The following is a 19,578-nucleotide window of genomic DNA, read 5'->3' as shown; positions in this document are numbered from 1 at the left end:
TGAATGTGTGAGGTAACATTAGGTTTTTGCCCACGGGTTTATAATTATGTATGAATGTATAAACAATGCCTTGAATGCTTAACCGTTTAATTTCTGAAGTGTATGCCACAGGGTGTGAGGTTTCTGAAACCATACTGTTATCCATGAAAAAAATGCTTATGGTGTTTCACTAACCCTTTTGTTGAGTTTTTGTGAGGGCTCACATGACTTTTGCAGGGATAACTTGCGTGGTTTCCCACTTTATTTGTGGGATAACCCCTGGAGGTTCATTCCGATTACCTGTACTGACTCACCTTTCTTTGATGGCATTAGCTTGGGAGATCCCTGGGTTTCTTACTCCTTTAATTGCTGTTACTTCGGATCTTTATCCGTGTGGTACTTTTACCTCTTTTCCGCATTTTATCGCTTTCTTAGCTGGAAGACCTCGATAGGAGGCATTTGTTTTCTTTTGTTTATTTACTTCTGAGCCCCTTGTTGGCACATTTACTTTATACATGTCTGTTTTGTATGTGTTCGTATCCCTGCAGGTAGCGCGGTTCCTTCGTCAAGGACTGCCTTTTTGCCCTTGAGCATCCCAAACCCTAAAACCCAAAGCAACACGTTAACTCCTTCTACTACAGGCGAGTAAGTCTCCAAAGGTCGAGCATCCGGTAGATTGCGTAGTGACGTCGTTCGTCCAAAACCCAATCCACAACCCCGTAGTTAGCCGAACTACGGCTTGCTCTGATTCTCAGGCCAGATGAGATACGTAGGCATAAGACGCGATGTCTTAGCGAGCACACATCCCCCCAACCCATAGGTCAGCCGAGCTACGAAGACTCTGATTCTCATATTCATATGAGATACGTATGCAATGGATGCGACATCCGCGCGAGTCATGTTCATTTAACCCTTTTATTTTTGGTAAACAGCACAAGATAAACTCACACCCTTTAGACAAGAATTACAAAAGTGGATCCCGTAGAGTACTACGGATGCGTAGGGGTGCTAATACCTTCCCTTCGCATAACCGACTCCCGAACCCAAGATTTGGTTGCGAGACCCCGTCTTGTCCTTTCCTTTTTCAGGTTTACTTCGAGCGTTTCCTTTCTCTCCTTTGGGATGAATAACGCACGGTGGCGACTCTTCTGTCATTTTCTTTCGCCGGTTGTTTTTTTTCGCGCACTGTATTTTTCAGGTTGCGACACCACGTCAATTAATGATGCATGATCCAACGCTCTGTGTTTTTCTGATTTTTAATTATTTTTCTTTTATTCTTTTTAATTATTTTTTTCTTTTAAAATTCATAGTAATTTCATTTTTTATCCAAAAAATCCCAAAATAATTTCTAGAATCCTCTTTCAGTTTCCTGTATCTGATTTTTATTTTTCCATATTTCATTTCACTAATTTTCTATTTTTCATGAACTTTATCTTTTCACCTTTGTTTTAATTAGTTTAAAATTATTTTTCTGCATTTTTAAATTCTGAAAGCTTTATTATATGCTTCTTATTTTATTTTCAACCTCCCATAATTTTCTTGCCCATTTATTTGGTATTTTGAAGGATTTTATGGAATTTTCACTTTATTTCTATTTTAAAGTTCATTTAAAAATACTTTTGGTGCATTTTTATTTCATTTGATTGCATTTTATATTTGTGTGACCTTTGTGAACTTCTGTTGACCTTGGATCATGATTGTTTGGATCATAAGTCTCATGAAACTCAATGGATCTTGAGTGTTGATGGGGTGAAAACCCTAATCCACCAAAATGGATGATTGATTTTGATGATGGCTTGATCAAACTTTTGATCCAATTTTGGTGTGACCTCTCTTGTCATCTTCTTCTTCATCTACTTCTTTTCCCTTTGATCAATTGGGTGGTTTGTGTCCATCTTGTTCATGATGTGTGGATTGGTACTTGATGAACTTTCATCATTTGAAATCTATCTCCAAATTGATCATGGATCATTTAAGGTACTTTGGATTGATGCATAAGTTTGTCCTAAGTGTCATGAAGTATGGATTGAAGTAATGGACCACCCTTCAAGCCTTTGTGCTTGATCATTCCTCCTTTTCTTTTTTTGTATGACATGAATTTAGGAGAATGATTTACATATCATTTATCTAGCATGTATTAACACTAACATTATTATTGATCGGCCTCAGATAGTTGTGGCTTCTACATAAGTCCAATTATGATTGCTTAACATAGCACTAAATTTGTCTCAAGAGCAAAGGCATTTTTATGTGAGATTGCAAGTCTCCTACTCCTCATGGTATTGTGTGAAAATATTGCTCCCTTTTCATTTGTGAGAGCTAGTGACATACTTGTTGATTTCTATCCAAGTTGAAGCCCTTCTCATAATGATGTATAGGTTCATGTGTTCATGCTTGTGGGTGAATAGTTTCGTGTTCTCCAAAAAATGACCAAACCATCTTTCATTTTTGATTACTAACATCATTTACTAACAATTTACTTGTACTAACTTTTACTTCAACATTATTTACTTATGCTCTTTTATTTTATGCCATTTACTTTATACTTTATCTTTAGCATCCCATACAATATATTTGTGATTATGTCATTTGTTTTTTGTCCATTAGGACTTTTCTTTTATATCCTTGTAAAGAAAACACTAATAAAGAAAAACCTAAAAGGTAACTTGGTTCTTCTGATTCATGGACTTGTGGTTACTATCCTTAGTATTGTTATAGAATTATGGACTTAGAATTGTGATCCTGACCTTTGCTTTGGGAGCTTGTATTTTGAGACCTTGGGATTCCTCTGATACCTTTGACTTTGGACTTCCTTTGGAGACTTGGTTGAGTTATTTTGGTTTCACCTGATGCATGGATTATTATTTGGTTATTTGGCTTGCTTAAGGCTTAATCTAAAGGAGGGAATTCTTGCTTGACTTATGTCATAAAGCTTGCTATTTCTTGGTTATATATTTCCTCCCTAGCTTTTACTTTATTCTCTAGGATAGTCACTTCTTCTTCTCCTCCCTTTCTTTAATTTTTCAAATCTTCTCCCTATTTTAAAAAACCTTCTTATTTTCTATCTTGCACCATTTTCTTAACAAACCTTGACTTTTTGTCAAGTAATTTTCAAAACCTTTTTCCTAATAAATGATAATCCATTTTAAGCATAATCAGACCAATTTCAAATGACTAAAAATGCATAACTCATTTAAATCATTTTTGTGTCCTTTGTGCACTTTTCCTTTTAATTTTTTCTCAATGTTTAGACATGAGTCATTTCCATATTTGAGATATAATTCTCCTATCCCCATAGTATTGATGATAATTTTTTCATCTAAGAGAGCTAGTGGCATACTTCTAGACTTTTATCCAAGTTGGAGCCCGTCTCATGATGATGCAAAGTTCTTATACTCGTGGGTGACTAGTTGAGTATTCTCCTTAAAATGACAAAATGTATTTTCATAAAAAATAAATCAAAATAAACACCTTTGTTATTTTTACCCCGAACTACGAGGTTTTTGATCCTTCATTGCACTGTTTTGGTATGTAGGCATGAGACTTCAAAAGGTCTTGACAAACACCAAAAATCATAAAAAAAGAAACTTTCTTTTCCCATCTCTCCAATCTTTTATAAACAACACCTTTTTTCAAACTAAAATGTACACATCTTCAAATAAGTTCCCATAAGTACCATGGATGTTTAGGGTGCTAATACCTTCCCTTTGCATAACTAACCCTCTGACCCTTATCTCTTTTTTATTAGTTTTATTTTAAAACTTCTTCGGGTTTTATTCGTACTTTTTCCCTTTTCCTTTGGAAACAATAAAATCATGGTGGCGACTCTTTCTTTATGAGTTAAGTTAATCAATAACTTAATCTCAAATTTTTTACCGCTACACCATCCATAAAGGAAAAGATCGAGAATTGTGTAGTATTATCCACCAATACATTAATGTGAGGTAAAGTGAAATCATCCTTTGGGATTGTTTTGTTTAAGTACCAATCCATACCACCAACCAGAGCACACCAAAATTGGACCAAAGCCCGTACACCATGATGCAGGACTCTCAACAACATGCATTCTCACAATAAGGTTCATCAAGAGGACCCTCATACACATCTCATAATTTATGCATCACATCATTCATCATACAAAATAATCAATTCATGTTACAACATCAATAAACAGCAAGGAACAACATCCAATTAACAAATGTAACTTCATAAGCATTTATTCATGTTATTTCACTAAAACAACAACAAATCATCGTATAACCATAACAGTTCGCTAACCGATCACACAAGTCAGCATAAAAATTTCCAAAATAGGTACACAAATATAATTAAAGAAGTTCACCAAGAATCACCATGTGATAGCTCTACACGTTGGCTTTCCAGTGCTTCAAATCGTATCTCAATCCGAGTTACGAAACTCAAGTTACGATGAAAATAGTTGGAAACGAAAAATTAGCATTTCAGTATTGTCCCTCCTCGTTGAGTGAAGCCTTGATCACTAAGCGGCCATCCTTCGCTAACAGAACTTTCTCTAAGCGACCTTCCCTCTCTAAGCAAACTCGTCCAGACCTGCAAAAATGTAGAACGTGATTTGCCTCTGCAGCATCCCCAAAACTTCCCTAATTCAGTCCCAAACGCCCAGAAAGTTATATCGTATGTTATAGTACCATTAGGACATGTTAAATCACAATATTACATCATTTAATTCATTCAATCTCATCAAATCATATTTATCCCAAAACCTTCAAAACCCGCAAACATGGTGGAAAACATAAACATCTCAAAATAGAAAATAGTACACATACATGCACACAAAATTCATCATAAAAACAACCAACAACATACAAACATCATAGAAAATTTAGAATCAATCACATTCTAATTGCCCTAAAGAGAGTAAGGACCTCTCTTCTCTACCATTCATGCAATACACCTGGATTGCTAGCCCTTTCTCCCCCCTTACCTTAGATTTCTAGAAATTGATGATGAATCAAGCATTCTCTATGGTTCCTTCTTCAAAATCATAACTTTTGCTCTTTCTCTCCTTTTATCTTTTTCTTCAATTTTCACATACTGATTAGCCATACCAAATTTCTCTCATCCTAATATATTCTTAGGTTTTTGTACACAATTCTCTCCAATTACCTAATTAACCCTTAATTTCTTTAATTCATACAATTGCCCCGACTCCCTAACTCCTTGCTCCCCTTTATTTATCCAAATCCCACAAATGACCAAATTCCATCATTTTACTATTTATTTAACTAATTCAAATAAAATACCACTTATTATAATAATTAATTAAAATTCTGATAACCTCCAAACAACTAAACCAATCTCTTACTCTCTCTATACCATTATTCCAAGGATACTTACCCCCCCCCCCCCCCCACCCAACACACACACAATCACACAAGAATAATTTAAAAACACCAACTAATCAAATAAAATTCTAAAAAATTCAACTAAATTAATTAATCGAATTTGGGGTGTTACAAGCCATACATCTTGAAGGCCAACACTACACAACCATCGACTCCAAGGTTCTAGACATGGTTCTTAGAGTCATGAATCCTATTTGAAAATATCGTCGCCATAACGAATACTCATTAGAAAACGAAACCCTCAAAATGATTTACTATGAGTGAGGTTTTCATGCCAACCAAGCGAGACATACATCTCGGAGGCCAACACTACACAACCATCGGTCCTAATAACAAGTTTAGGGTTCTAGACAAAAGGTCCCTAGAGTCACAGTTATTTTTTTTAAAAATATTGTCTCCATAAAAAATACTCATTAGACAACAATACCCTCAAGAGGATCTACTCTAGGTGGAGTCTTTATGCCAACCAAGCGAGACATACATCTCGAAGGCCAACACTACACAGCCCCCAACTTAAACATAGATTTTTTCTCCAAGCTCGGGTATAAAGCTTCACTCAAAGTGCAAGTGATTAGTCACAACTTGTGTTAGTTTTGATGTCATTTGAATGCCAATGGCAGATGAATTGCTGTGAATTTGGGCAGTCGTATGAACTTATAATTGGTAGATTTTTAGTGAAACTTAATATGCTAAATTTTTTAGAAATTCTGAGTTATTTTACGTGCTTGAGGTAGTGTTTTATGTGCTTACAGAGCTTACAAGTAAAGAGGACCTGGATCAGAGAAGAAGTAGGACAACAACAGATGAACATGAGACAAAAAGAGGAAAAATCATATTTCCTGCCCATACGTGTATGAGGCTTCTCATACGCATATGGCCACTCAATCTTACCTCCCATCATATGCATAATAGTAGGAGGGAGGTGAAAATCAATTCTCTTCTCATACGCGTATAGGAAGGCCCATATGCATATGCGTATGAGTCCAGCCAGCCATGCCCTCCATGCGCAGCCAGAAGCCTTACGCGTATGGCTCTAGTTGAGCCATATGCCCTACCCTGGGCCATATGCGTATTGGTTAGTGTAAAAAGTGGTCATACGCGTATGGCACGACCAAGATTTAAAAAAGCTCGGAATTTGCCTATTTAGTCAGAAAAATGTGAATTTCCAAGGGTGGAATTTTTTTTTGAGTATAGAGAACGCGTTTTGACGGCTGAAACTCTAAAGAATTCCTGGTGGATCAAGATTTCATGAACTTTTATGATTGAAGACCTATTTTCTTCCATTAATTTATAATGTCTACAATTTCATTATGTTTTTCGTTATTTTCATGAGTAGCTAAACCCCCCAATGCTATGGGGTGTCCCTGATTCAGATTTATGATACAATTCTAAATTTCTACCTTGTAATGACTTTGATTTGGTGATATTTGATTTATTTACAATTTTTTCTTAATGTTTTCTCTTTCAAAAAATTTACTTTGATCTGTGGTTAATATTTAGGCTTGACCACCATTATTAATGCTTAGTTGTGAATAATTCATAGTAGATATCACTTAGGCCTAGGAATACCCTATGGAAAACAGAATATTCTTGATTAAAATAATGCTTAATTTAATATGTAATTCACTATGGACAGAGGGATTAACTTAAATGAGTAAAGGTTTTCTCACTAAGGAATTAGGAGTAAACACCCTTAAGAACCGGTAGTCAATGTTATTGAATTAAGTTGTTGCAAGGTTAATTTACTGTTGTTGATGAATCCAATCATACACCTTCCCTAGTGTGTTTACTCATAATACTTTTAAACTGTTCAACTGTTTTCTTTATTTTCTTCTGCATTCTATTTACTACTTTTCAAACCAATAATTCAAATCCTCGGGCTTTTGTTTAACTAAGATAAAACCCGAACTCTGTATCGTCAAGCAGTCATTGAGATCGATACATGGGGGAATTTCCCTTATTACTATATTGGAAGATCAATACACTTTCTAATTTACTGATATAGTTTTTGGCGCCGTTGTTGGGGACTATCAAAGATTATATTGTTCATAGTTTTATTTTTAGTTGAAATTTTGTTGCTTTACAACTAAAATTTTGTTTTTATTTTTATTTTTATTTTTTATTATTATTATTTGGTTACTACTAATATATGTCTAATATTTGTATGCGAGGAAAGCCCTCAGCTGATTTTCCTTTTGACGTAGAACCAAAAAGAACATTGCACGCTCAGCTTAGACAAGCAAGACAAGCCAGGTTGGCTGGTAAAAAGGTAGATGGCTTGGTCGAATCAGATACAGATTCCGATAAAGAAGCAAAATAACTGGTTATGGATGAAGCTACTGAGGAAATACTTCTTGGGGATTATTGTTAGTACGAGGATAGAGTATCGGGGTTTGTTATCGTCTCCACAGGGATTATGTGATATTGCCGCCGTTCGACAGTTGTTAAGTTCTTAACTTATAGTAACAAGGGGGTTTTAGTTTTCGGTTACGATAGCTTGCATAAAAAGTAAGAAATTGCGGTAAAAGTTTTGGTTTTACGATTTGAGAAAGATTGTCAAAGTTAGGGTTCGACGATCACTTTGCATGCATATGTTCGATCAACAAAACTCATAAACTCCATTAGATGATAAACACATTCACAAAGTCCTCCCAATGTGTTTATTTCTAACACACATTGTGGTTTTTCCCATTTTGATCCATTGTTGATCTCTCACACAATCTATCAAAATGATAACTTTTAGGTTTAACTTTTTTAGTGAACAAACTCATTCATTACTATCTCTAGCTAAAGAATAAGGATGGATGAAAACCTAGGTCAAGAGTTGGAAAACACCTTTCAATCATAAACCAACACAAAGATTTATCAATAAAACAAGGTTTTCACCATACGTTCATCATCAAAGAGTTTACAAATGAAGATCATCCCATATACATACAAAGCTTATTGTCATACGGTGAACTGACTTTGTGTGTTTTTGCTTTGGAAAGCAGATGTCGCGGATAGCAAGAGTCGCCACCGACTTTTCTTTTATCCAATAAGGAAAGGTGGAAAAGAACAGGAAAGACCTTAATTAGATTTTGGGTTCGGGAGGTACATTATACAAAGGGAAGGTGTTAGCACCCTTTGTATCCATGGTTATCCATGGGCTCTTAATTGCTTGATCACTTATGTTTTTCTTGTCTGAAAAAGTGTGTGAGAGCTGTTTAGAAAATGTTTTGAAAAGAGAATTTAACTTTGTAATGATTCTTGTATGAACGTATACAAAGTGGTTATCTCGTTTAGTTTTGAAAGTTATTTAGAAAAATATAACTTGACAATGATTCTAGTACGAATGTATGCCAAGTGGTGATTTTCTAATGGAGGTTTTGAAAAGTGTGAGGTGTGAAAAGTAGTTTTAGTTGTGAGCAAGCATTTAGGAGTTATACCTACCCAAGGTCTTTATGGGCATTTCCTATCCTTATGAGGGTAAAACTGTCCTTACTATTGAGAAGTAAGTAGTTTTATCCTTTGGATGTAAAAGGGTCATCGTAGGGTCATCGATTGGTCATTGAAGACAACATTTGTAGGGATATCTTAGCATTCGAAGGGATGATCATCATTTAACCGTAGGCTATACCGAAGGGTCATCGAGGGCCAAAGGCAACATTCGAGGGACTATGATGATTTAACCGAAGGGTCTTTGCTAAGTGCATCCCCACATTCGCGGGACATGACCATAATACCGTAATATCGTAGGGTAACAAAGAGAGGTCCAAGATCGCATATTTAAAGGCAAAGTTTTACAATTAATTAGATAGCCGTAATCGATTAAGTAATTAGGTCCACATTAAAATCGATGAAATCAATACATTCAAATCAGCTAGGTAATTTAGGATGAATCTCCACACTAAAAGTAAGTAATTCAGGATCCATCTCCATAAGGGTATCCCACCCATAAAGTGGAATACCTAGCCGGCCGTTTCCTCGGGAATATGTAAGCCTTTACACACTTCAGCACACGGGTTAGAACGTCGAGATAAAGTACAATTGAAAATTGCACCACAAAATAAACACAACAGTCCTAAAGTCAGGCCAAATAATGCAGAATTATAATAAATCTTGATTAGATAAACATAAGGCATAACAAAAAAGAAACAAAACAGCCACTGTCCCGTTCGCTCCTGCTTCGCCTAGCGAAGGCTTAGCGAGTGCTCGCTACAGGCTCGCTTAGCGATGTGCTAGCGAGCTGCTACGGGTTTTGAGTTTGATAGCAGCATGATCTCCGGCACCCTGAACTTTATGGCATTTAATTACAGGAATAGCATGGACAAACATTCAGGATATTCAGGCATACTTAAATTCATATGTGAAATCAAATTACATATCCGAAAATTTAATCATGATGCATTATGTATGTAGAGATTACCGATTAAAAGCATAAAATAGTAGTGATGCGCAAACCTGTTTGTAACTGAGCTGCGATGTTGAAGGGACTGACCACTCTTGGTATCAGATGGAGTTGGGCGGAGGTAACTTCGGTGCGGATGAGCGGCCTTCAGGGTTTCTTTACTCGGAATTCTCTGAGCTAGCCTCCAGGGTTTCTATGCCAGGGTTTCTGTCCGTCTTCGTCTGTCCTTCCTCCCTTTTCTTTCGTGACTGAAGTGTCGGTATTTATAGTGATTGTGGTGACCTAATGGGCTCAGAATGAAGCCCGAAAATTCTGATATCGCAAGCTTCGCTAGGCGAGCGTTGTAGCGAAGGGATTTGCTCGCCTAGCGAGCAGGCCATCTGTGACCTAATGGGCTCAGAATGAAGCCCAATAATTCTGGTATTCGCAAGCTTCGCTAGGCGAAGGAGTTGCTCGCCTAGCGAGCAAGCTAGTTTGGGCCTTTTTCTGTATTGGGCCTGTTGTGAGCTGGGCTTTTGTTCCTTTAAGGTCAATACCTTGAAAAATAAGTTGGAGTGCCTTGAAAAATACCTTGTAATATGAACGGGCAAATTTTGGGGTATGACACTTATGATCATCTACATCTAACCTTGACAAAATGAAGGACTTAGCTACTCATTTTCATGGTAGCTTGAAACAACAAGTTTCGGTCGAAGGTTGATCAACATCCGAGTCGAAGAATCGAGATTGGATGGGAATCCACCTTCTTTTTGCAAAATATTGTCAAGAGAAGATGAAGAATGAGAAATGGGGTTTCTAGGGCACCAAAATCACCTCCAGCAAGAAAACAAGTAAAAAGATGATGAAAAATATCTAAGTGTCCTTTTCAAAAAGTAACCCCTGCTACTTATAGTACTGGTATCTGATCTTTTATGCTCGCTAGGCGAGCAGAATGGTTCGCCTAGCGAAGCTCTCGCTTCTCAATCGCTCCAGCGAGTCTTGATGATTATGCTACTGGAATTGCTCGCTACCTGCTTGCTGGAAGCTGGCCTAGCGAATACTTAGTTGCTTCCCTCGCTCCAGCGAGTCTTGATGGTTTTGCTACTGGAATTGCTCGCTGCCTGCTCGCTGGATGCTCGCCTAGCGAGTACTTGATATTTTTGGTTCTGTCCAAGTCTGGGAGTGTTCGCTGGAATCTCGCTGAGTGCTCACCTAGCGAGCACTTCACTACCTCACTTCGTCTAGAGAGCTTGTTGATGTTTGTTTTCTTTCTTGGTTTTTTTGCCTTCTTTCTTGTGCCTTCGTTTTCTACTCTTTCATGCCTAATTCCTGCATAATAACACACAAATTAAAGGTACCAAGATCATTTCACATAGTATTGCAAATCAACAAAAGCAAGGGCGGTTTTGAACACTTTTTCGACAAAAAGGAGTGAAAGATGCCCACATTTGATAGCTCAAATAAGCAAACTTGGGCATCTAACAACTCTCCCCAACTAGATTCTTGCTTGCCCTCAAGCAAAGTATGCCTCTTGAAGGACAAGAGGATTTGCTTAAAGAAAAAGATTTCTCCGAAATCGGGTAAAATGGCTCAAACACAAGAGAATCAACTAGACACAAGTTCCCAATGATTAGAATAACACAATACACAAGAACTAAAGCCTTATAGCAAAGCAAACCATGTATCAATCCACAACAATGTTATCCTGAATGAATCACCCTATCTCTCCTCTTCGAATAAGGATTGAAGACATTACGCGTTTGCAACCGCGGGGACAATTTCACTCTCCAACAAACAAAGCAAAAGTCAAATAAATTCATACAATGTCTAACAATTATAAATGAAAATGCAGAAGCACGAAGATCACTAAGGTCTTTTCCAGTTGTAGCTTGGTTAGGTTTACAAACATGGGTCATATCTAAGGCCATTGAAAACGAACTTGCCGACGCAAAAGAGACATTCACTATACAAGCTATTCACACATCTCAACTTCGTTCCACTTGTTTCTCATTTGAAACCTTCACAACTCTTATTTCACAACTCAATTTTGTTTTTCACTAATTTTCTTCCAAACAAGCATTCATTTTCATTTTCCCCTTTTTTTTTCTTTTCACATCATATTCACAAAACAGATGTTTCTCTTTTCTAAAAAAACAAAATTCAATGCTTGCTCGGTTATTCAAGAGTTGTGGCACCTACCGATTCTCATTTTCATTCTCCCCAACTTATCTTTTACTCACCCCAAGTGAACGCTCTTGACTTTTTACGGCAAAAGAACAATTATCAAATATTTCAGGGTTTCAAGAAAAAAAGATTTTTGACATCTCGCCTTATTTCAAGCCGAGATTCAACTGTTTAAGCTCAAAGGGGTTCACGAATACTCTCTGCTCACGGGTAAGTTATATTTGGAACTGGTTGTGCTCGAAAGAAAACAAGCGCCTTGATCATTTCTAATTGCTTCCACAAATTCACAATAGTAAAAGACAAAGCATGAATCAAATGAATCAACACAGTTTATTAGAATCTAACATTTTAGTGTACAATGGAGGTTGTAACACCCTTCTAAAATACCCCAGTTATTTAATTAAAATAATAAACATATATCAGAGTAATTATGCAGTTAAGGGTGTCACACAATCATTCACACCATGTTCCAAAATAACTGTCATGCTCTTTATTTAATCAATTAAACATTCGCATAAATCGCAGCGGATATAAATCAAATCAATCAAAACATGTAACATACTACATGTAAACTGGTTCAACAATCATTAACAACATAATTCAAAGGTTCCCTCCCGATGTTACATCTATCAGAGCACGACCCACTAAGGAGACTACACTAGACTCCAAGCATTAACTTCTACTCAACTCATTGCTCGTTACCTGAAAAATAGTTGTAAGGGTGAGTTCCTCAATCAATATGATAAGCATTATAAAACATTATGTAATGCTAAGTAAGTTTAACACATTTCATCACCCTAATCCAAACATATATTCAGTAACAGCACATCAACTCAACATAATACTCAACACCAACACAAACACACGTATAATATTGGAATACATCCATTCATATTATACGCCATACATATATTATGCAATGAGACTCCATGCATGCGGTACCGACTATTCATGAACATATAGTTCAACTTCACCGACCAAATCCAGGTACGGCTACCAAGCTCACTAGTCCCACTCATTTGAGACCTAGTGACTCACATCACTAATTCCTCACCATGGGAATTAGCTACCACCCCAAATGGGCCATGCTATGCACGCTAATTCACCTAGCATGCAAATATCAACAACAGTCCAAAATGACTAACATCACTAATTCCTCACCATGGGAATTAGCTACCACCATAAAGGCCACAATATGCATGCTAATCACCTAGCAATGCAACAACAACAACAACTCAAGAATAGACATATGCTCACACTCTAAGCCATAAAACAGTCTATTCATAAATGCATACATAACTGATACATTCACCACATCATGCATACCATCACACATCATCAACACATTTTATCACAAAAGCATATCATATCATGCCGCATAATCAACACAGTATTAGCACACTCTACTAATACCTATACTACTCAAAACAACGGGAAATGATCCCTACTACGTCATACATCAGCTAAGTTACATCACTCAGCCTAAACAACCAAAAACTGCACAACAACAATTCAGAAAAACCACAAGTCTGCCCATACGCGTATTGCCTATGCCCATACGCGTATGGCGCGTTTCCTCGCCCAACCCATACGCGTATCATCAGTCTCATACGCGTATGCTACGCGTACCTCTCTCCCATACGCGTATCAACAGAGACAAATCTACGTTCAAAATATCATTTCCCTCACCCATACGCGTAAGGCCTCACCCATACGCGTACCAGCCATCTCATACGCGTATTGCCTAGTGCCATACGCGTATGACCAGAAGCCAGAATGCCCAGATCTGCTATGGCTTTCTCTGCTATGAGATCTATCCAATTCAACCTTCTACAATCCAAATTTTACACACAATTCATTCATCTCATCTACCACGAATCATACACTTTCGATTTCACAAATTGCTAACCTTTCTACCTCTAATTCCTACGAATTTCTTCAATTTTACTCCCAATTTCGTTCATCCCCAAAAGTTCACAAATTCATCATATATCATTCAATCAGAGGCAAATCAATGGTTTCTCACTACCTATCACATATTATCCCATAATACCCATTAATCGATGATAAACCCCCCTTACCTGAGTCAATTCCGGCAAATCTCTGAGCTCTAAGCTTTTCCTTCCTTCAACCTTCGTTCTCTGGCTCTTTGCCCTTTTTTCCCTTTCCGTCTCTTTTCCCTTTTCACGTGAAAATAACCTTTTTACCAAAAATGGGATTTTTCTAAATTCCAACTTATATATATTTTCCGAATAATAATAATAATCCAAAAATAATAATAATAAAATTTCCAATTATTTAATTAAATTAATAAATAAATTATTAACTCAATTTAAATAATTATTTTATTATTATCGGGGTGTTACAACTCTCCCCCACTAAAAGAGTTTTCGTCCTCGAAAACATACCTCAAGCGAACAACTCTGGGTAAGACTCCTTCATCTTACTCTCCAGTTCCCAAGTCACGTTGCCACCTGCTGGTCCTCCCCAAGCTACCTTCACCAAGGCAATCTCTTTACCCCGCAACTGCTTCAACTCTCGATCCTCGATCCTCATAGGTGATGTTTCAACAGTCAGGTTATCTCTCACCTGTACATCATCTACTTGGACTACATGCGACGGATCATGAATGTACCTCCTCAATTGAGACACATGAAAAACTTCATGCAAATTCGCAAGCGACGGCGGTAAAGCGATACGATAGGCTACCTCCCCTATCCTCTCCAAAATCTGATAAGGACCAATAAAACGAGGTGTCAACTTCCTCGACTTCAAAGCTCGACCAACTCCAGTTATCGGAGTAACACGAAGAAACACATGATCTCCCTCTTGGAACTCAAGTGACTTCCTCCTCTTATCATGATAACTCTTCTGACGACTCTGAGCAATTCTCATCTTCTCCTGAATCATCTTAATCTTTTCCGTAGTTTGTTGAACAATCTCCGGTCCAACCACAGCACTCTCACCGGACTCATACCAACATAAAGGTGTCCGACATCTCCTACCATACAAAGCTTCGAACGGTGCCATACCAATACTCGAATGAAAACTATTGTTGTAGGTAAACTCAATCAAAGGTAAATAACTATCCCAAACACCTCCCTTTTCCAAAACACAAGCTCTCAAAAGATCCTCTAGCGACTGAATCGTCCTCTCAGTCTGACCATCAGTCTGCGGATGATATGCAGAACTCAATCTCAGCTTAGTTCCCAAAGCCTTCTGCAAACCTTCCCAAAACTTCGATGTAAATCTAGGATCTCTGTCCGAAACGATACTCGACGGAATACCATGCAAACTTACAATCTTCTCAATATACAACTCGGCTAATCTTTCTAACGGATAATCCATTCTGATCGGAATGAAATGAGCCGACTTCGTCAATCTATCCACAATCACCCAAATAGCTTCAAAATTCCTACTTGTCCTCGGTAAACCCGAAACAAAATCCATACTGATACTATCCCACTTCCACTCTGGAATAGCCAACGGTTGCATTAGCCCAGACGGCTTCTGATGCTCAATCTTTGACTTCTGACAAGTCAAACAGGAATAAACAAAACTCGCAATTTCTCTTTTCATCCCCGGCCATCAAAATAACTTTTTCAAATCATGATACATCTTCGTAGCTCCAGGATGAATACTCAAGCCACTACGATGTCCTTCCTCCAGAATACTCTTCTTAAGTTCGATAACATCCGGAATACACACCCGATTACCAAATCTCAAAACACCATTCTCATCAACTCTGAATTCACCACCTTGACCTTGATTCACTAAAGTCAACTTATCGATCAAAAACACATCGGATTTCTGACCCTCTCTAATCTCATCCAGAATACCACTCGTTAACTTCAACATTCCCAATTTAACACTATTGTGAGTACTCTCACACACCAAACTCAAATCTCTAAACTGCTCAATTAAATCCAATTCTTTAACCATTAACATAGACATATGCAATGATTTCCGACTCAATGCATCAGCCACTACGTTTGCTTTACCCGGATGGTAATTCAAACCAAAGTCATAATCCTTCAGAAATTCTAACCATCTCCTCTGTCTCATATTCAGCTCTTTCTGATCAAACAAATACTTCAAACTTTTATGGTCACTGAAAACCTCAAATCTTGACCCGTACAAATAATGCCTCCATAACTTCAGAACAAATACAACAGTTGCCAACTCTAAATCGTGCGTCGGATAGTTCCTTTCATGAATCCTCAGTTGTCTCGAAGCATAAGCTATAACCTGCTTATTCTGCATCAACACACCACCCAAACCCAACAATGAAGCGTCACAGTAAACCTCAAATGATTCCGACAAACTCGGTAATATCAGAATAGGAGCAGTAGTTAATCTTCTCTTTAACTCTTGGAAACCTTCTTCACATTTTGAGTCCCAAACAAACGCTTGCCCCTTTCTAGTCAACATCGTCAACGGTAACGCCAACTTAGAAAATCCCTCAATGAACTTCCTATAATAACCAGCCAAGCCAAGAAAACTTCGAATCTCAGCAACAGACTTCGGAGCTTCCCACTTAGACACCGCTTCTATCTTAGAAGGATCAACAGCAACACCACCTCTTGAAATCACATGACCAAGAAAACTAACCTCCTCTAACCAAAATTCACACTTAGACAGTTTAGCAAATAACTTCTTTTCTCGGAGGACTTCTAAAACCACTCTCAAATGCTCAGCATGCTCTCCTTCAGATTTCGAATACACCAAAATGTCATCAATAAACACCACAACAAACTGATCGAGATACGGATGGAAAATCCTATTCATATACTCCATAAATACTCCAGGCGCATTAGTCACACCAAAAGGCATTACAGAATACTCATAATGTCCATACCTTGTTCTGAAAGCAGTCTTCTGAATATCCTCAGTTTTCACACGTATCTGATGATACCCAGATCTCAAATCTATCTTGCTGAACACACTTGCACCAACCAACTGATCCATCAAATCATCAATCCTCGGCAAAGGATACCGATTCTTGATCGTCACTTTATTCAGTTGCCTGTAGTCCACACACAACCTCATAGTACCTTCTTTCTTCTTAACCAATAACACTGGTGCACCCCACGGTGACACACTCGGACGAATAAATTTCTTATCCAACAGATCTTCCAACTGACTCTTCAATTCAGCTAACTCAACAGCAGACATACGGTACGGAGCCATCGATATCGGTCTAGTACCAGGTACTAAATCAATTGAAAACTCAACTTCACGCTCTGGTGGCAATTCATTCACCTCTTCCGGAAACACATCAGGAAAATCACACACCACAGCTAGATCACCAATCACCAGTTTATCTTTAGCCTCCATAGTCGCTAACAGCATAAACAACTCTGCCCCATCTGCTACTTCCTCATTCACCTGCCTTGCTGATAGAAATAAACTCTTTCCTTCCTCAATCTCAGGAAATATCACAGTCTTATCAAAACAATTGATATAGACTCGGTTAAACACCAACCAGTTCATACCCAGGATAACATCAACCTGTACGAGTGGAAGACACACAAGGTCCATCCCAAAGTCTCTACCAAAAATACTCAAGGGACAATTCAAACAAACTGAAGTAGTAGTCACTGAACCCTTTGCAGGAGTATCAATCACCATACTACCATACATCTCAGATATCTCTAACTTAAGTTTCACAGCACAATCCAAGGATATAAAGGAATGAGTAGCACCGGTGTCACTAATAGCTACAAGAGGAAGGCCATTAATATAACACGTACCTCGGATCAAACGATCATCTGTAGAAGTCTCAGAACCCGATAAAGCAAAAACCTTGCCTCCCGACTGGTTCTCTTTCTTCGGCTTAGGACACTGTGGGCTAATATGACCCACCTCTCCACAGTTGAAGCAAGTCAGAGTCTTCAACCGGCACTCTGCAGCCAAATGACCACCTTTACCACACTTGAAACACTTCTTCTCAGCACTGGTACACTCGTGGAAACGATGTCCAGCCTGACCACATCTGTAACACTTAGCAGGGGCACTAGAGTCTCCCCCACTAGGCCTCTTCATCCCACTCTGCCTCTGGAAACCTTTGCCAGCTGCATACGGTTTCCCACGATCATTCTGACTCTTACCTTTCCTATCAACCCTTTGCTGATAGCTCTCTGCTCTGGCTTTGGAATCTTGTTCAAAAATCCTGCAACAGTCAACCAAGTCAGAAAACACTCTGATCCGCTGATATCCAATAGCCTGTTTGATCTCGGGACGCAGCCCGTTCTCAAACTTCACACACTTTGAAAATTCTCCAGCAGCCTCACTATAGGGAGTATAATACTTTGACAGCTCTGTGAACTTAGCAGCATACTCAGTAACAGACTTGTTACCCTGCTTCAATTCCAAGAACTCTATCTCTTTCTTCCCTCTAACATCCTCTGGAAAATACTTCCTCAGGAATCTCTCTCTGAACACAGCCCAAGTGATTTCAGCATTCCCAGCAGTTTCCAACTCAGTGCGGGTAGCAACCCACCAATCATCAGCTTCTTCTGACAGCATATGCGTACCGAACCTGACCTTCTGGTTATCGGCACACTCAGTCACTCGGAAGATCCTCTCAATCTCCTTCAACCACTTCTGAGCACCATCTGGATCGTATGCTCCCTTGAACATTGGAGGATTGTTCTTCTGGAACTCACTCAGTTGACGAGCAGCTCCCATTCCCACAACATTCGGATTTCCTCCAAGTACTCCAGCTAGCATACCCAGAGCCTCAGCAATTGCAGCATCGTCTCTACCTCTTCCAGCCATCTCTATTCTGAAAACCCAAACAAACTAAAACAATAAGTACTGACAGGGTTACACAACACCTATCCCGTACAGGGGAACAGAATAATTACGACTCGACTCGACCGACTATGCTCTGATACCACTAATGTAACACCCTTCTAAAATACCCCAGTTATTTAATTAAAATAATAAACATATATCAGAGTAATTATGCAGTTAAGGGTGTCACACAATCATTCACACCATGTTCCAAAATAACTGTCATGCTCTTTATTTAATCAATTAAACATTCGCATAAATCGCAGCGGATATAAATCAAATCAATCAAAACATGTAACATACTACATGTAAACTGGTTCAACAATCATTAACAACATAATTCAAAGGTTCCCTCCCGATGTTACATCTATCAGAGCACGACCCACTAAGGAGACTACACTAGACTCCAAGCATTAACTTCTACTCAACTCATTTCTCGTTACCTGAAAAATAGTTGTAAGGGTGAGTTCCTCAATCAATATGATAAGCATTATAAAACATTATGTAATGCTAAGTAAGTTTAACACATTTCATCACCCTAATCCAAACATATATTCAGTAACAGCACATCAACTCAACATAATACTCAACACCAACACAAACACACGTATAATATTGGAATACATCCATTCATATTATACGCCATACATATATTATGCAATGAGACTCCATGCATGCGGTACCGACTATTCATGAACATATAGTTCAACTTCACCGACCAAATCCAGGTACGGCTACCAAGCTCACTAGTCCCACTCATTTGAGACCTAGTGACTCACATCACTAATTCCTCACCATGGGAATTAGCTACCACCCCAAATGGGCCATGCTATGCACGCTAATTCACCTAGCATGCAAATATCA

The sequence above is a fragment of the Lathyrus oleraceus genome, chromosome 1 (assembly GCF_024323335.1).
Source record: "Lathyrus oleraceus cultivar Zhongwan6 chromosome 1, CAAS_Psat_ZW6_1.0, whole genome shotgun sequence".
Lineage (NCBI taxonomy): Eukaryota > Viridiplantae > Streptophyta > Magnoliopsida > Fabales > Fabaceae > Lathyrus > Lathyrus oleraceus.
This window is presented reverse-complemented; position numbering follows the sequence as displayed.